We start from the raw sequence: 3,075 nt of genomic DNA, 5'->3' as shown, positions 1-3,075 counted from the left end.
TGCTGTCATGTCACTTGCGACTCATAGAGACCCTATGTACAGCAGCCCTAACTCTGTTCTGTCCTGTGCCAATCTCATTGTGTCTGACAAACTCATCCCGATTATCCCAGTCACCGAATCAATCCATCTCCTAGAGGGCCTTCTCCTCCTGCGCCTGCCCTCCACCCTCCCAAGCATGATGTCCTTCTCCAAGGACCGGTCTCTCCTTACAGCATGACCAAAGTATGTCAGATGAAGCCTCAAAATCCTTGCCTTCAAGGAGCCTCCCGGTTTAACCCTCTCTAGGTTGAATCTGTTAGTTTTCTTAGCAGTACATGGTACTGTCAATACTCTTCTCCAACACCAAAACTCAAAGGCATCAATTCTCCTTCTATCTTCCTTAGTCATTGGCCAACTCTCTGATGCATAACAAGTGATAGCAAAGACCATGGCCTGCATCAGATGCACCTTAGTCTCCAGAAAACACTGTTGCTCTTCAGTACTTTGGAGAGGTCCCTAACAGCAGACTTCAATGCATCATTTAATTTCCTGACTGCTGGTGCCAAGAGTGTTGACTGTGGAGCCAAGCAGACTAAAGCTGTGAATAATCTCAATCTCTTCACCATCCATCCTGATGCTTCCAATTGCTGCAGTGGTGAGAATCTATCTTTGTCTTCTTGACATTGAGCCTTAATCCATATTGTAGTCTGAAGTCCTTGACCTTCTGCAGCAAGCGCTTCAGGTCCTCCTCAGTTTTAGCAAGCAGGGTTGTATCATCTGCATAATGCAGATTGTTGATACATCTTCCACCAATCCTGATGTCGCATTTCTCCTCATAGAGCCCAGCCTCCCGGATGATCTGTTCTGCATACAGGTTGAAAAGGTTTGGAGACAGGATATCCCATTAAATATATAATATAACCTATCAGACTTGGCTGGCAACCCAGAGGTATGTGGTTCAAATCCACCAACCTATCTGCAGGAGGAAGATGGGCAATCTCCTCCCTGCCTCTGAAAACCCAACAACAGCAGAACCAACTGCCGAGAGCTCAAGTTACATGGCTTAGCAAGTTGCACTGACAATTCAAAGGCCTCACATATCTCCTGGGGTTCAAATCCACCAGCTAATTCGAGTGAGAGATGGGCAGTCTCCTTCCGTTAGCATACACAGCCTTAGAAAAATGATAGAGTATCGGCTTCAGGTGTCCCCTATAGACATGGCGACTGTCGCTTCTGCTGCTGGCCCCAGGACGCTGGTGTCACCGGATGACTTGCTCCCGAAAGGTGACGCCAAGAAGACAGAAGAGGAGCTGGAAGAGGACGAGGCCGAGCTAGAATGAGACTCTGTCGGAGAGACTATGGGGGCTGACGGAGATGTTCCTGGAGAGGATCTGGTCTGTGGCCGGAGTCACGTTTGATCTCTCACTCTTTGTGGCTCAAAAGATGTACAGATTTTCCAGGGCAGCCTTGTGGATTAGAACCACTTCCTTTATGACCCTTGTTCTTCCTTTAGTCTTTGAGACAGAGAAATTGCAGATGGAACAGCAGCAGCAAATGCAACAGAGGCAGGTACTTCTTGGGCCCAATACTGGGCTGTCAGGAGGAATGCCAGGGGCCCTACCATCACTTCCTGGAAAGATCTAGATTGTTACTGCTGAATCTGAGCCGTCTTGGATGAAGTTTGAAATTTAATAGTGTTTTAAATCCTGATTCCCCACCCCCCCCCCAAACCTTGGCACATTGATTTATCTAAACCTGATGGGGACAATTTCTTCCTTGAGACTCCCAATATCCGAATGTGCCCTTTACTTTGTCCTGACTTAACTTCTGTCTTCACTCTCAACATCAGAGTGTGGTAAAGCAAACGGTTATTTGCGGTCCTCCACCCCCACTAAGTTGCTCTTAGTTATTCTGCAAGACCCCCCTCTCTCTCCCACTGTGGGATAGGAACCAGTGGGGATGAACCCAAGAGTTAATGATTGGGTTCTTAAAGAATGGGAGAGGTGGAGAGGTACATGAACACAGAATGACGAAGCGCATCGTGGCTGTGAGGCAGCCGCGTGCACCCCTGGGGCTTGGAGGGAGAAGGGCCTGCTCTGCTCCTCCACAGATGGAGCCTGGAGGACAGCAGCAGTTCCTCTCTGAATTCTGGCTCTTCGACCTCTGTGTACGTGGGAAAACAAGTCAGTGCTCATTTTTTTCTATTTAAATATTAAAAACTATTACAGCTGAAAAGAAAAGAAAACTTATAGGGTATCAATATGAGTTAGAATCAACACAAAAATGGAGAGAAAGTTGCAATTCCAGTTACAGGTGTTCGTTGACCCACTAAAATAGCCATATTAGCAAATAAGAAGGCCAAACTAAGAGACCAGCTCCATTAATTTAGTCCCTGGTTGTTTCCTTTAAATACATTATCTTTGTTATCATTGTAAGGAGCTGTCCAGTTGAGTTCAGCTTATAGTGACCCTCTGCATCCCAAGTCCTACACCCTCCCCACCATCTCTGCTGTGTTTAAGCCAAGTTTATAGTGACTGTGTCAATCCATCTTGTTGAAGGTCTTCCTCTCCTTCTCTGACTCTATACCTTTCCAAGCATCATTTTCTTTTCCAAGGATCAGCAATAGGCTGCTAGAATAAGAGATGAAATCTCACCATCCTTGCCTCTACGGAGCACCCTGGGTGTACTTCTCCCAAGGCAGATTTGTATTTTCTTTTGGCAGTTGATAGTATATTAAATACTTTTCACCAACACCACAATTCAAAGACATCGATTATTCTTCAGTCTTCCATAATTATTGGCCAGCTTTCACAAGTATATGAAGCTATACCAAATACTGAAAATACCATGGTTTGAGTAAGGCACGTCTCAGCCTTTAAACTGCCATCCTTGCTCTCTAGCCCTTTAAAGAAGATTTGCAATGTATCCTTTGATTTCTTGACTAGCCAATTCCATGAGTGTTGATTGTAGATTGGTGAATCTGGGTTGCTTAGTGTGTAATGTTGTGTCAGGCTGCTACTACCTGAGGTTGGCAGTTCAAAGGCATCAGGTGCTCTGAGGGGAAAAAAATGGTCATTCTTCTCCCACAAAGACTTA

General features: G+C 45.7%; 1 pseudogene; it reads left to right on the top strand.

Moving 5' to 3' along the window:
* The first annotated feature begins 1,196 nt into the window (after positions 1-1,196).
* On the top strand, positions 1,197-1,623 carry LOC102855824 (annotated as a pseudogene).
* The last annotated feature ends 1,452 nt before the right edge of the window (positions 1,624-3,075 follow it).

This window comes from Elephantulus edwardii, unplaced genomic scaffold, assembly GCF_000299155.1.
Source record: "Elephantulus edwardii isolate Elephantulus edwardi_28Jun2011 unplaced genomic scaffold, EleEdw1.0 scaffold00009, whole genome shotgun sequence".
Classification (NCBI taxonomy): domain Eukaryota; kingdom Metazoa; phylum Chordata; class Mammalia; order Macroscelidea; family Macroscelididae; genus Elephantulus; species Elephantulus edwardii.
This window is presented reverse-complemented; position numbering and strand designations above follow the sequence as displayed.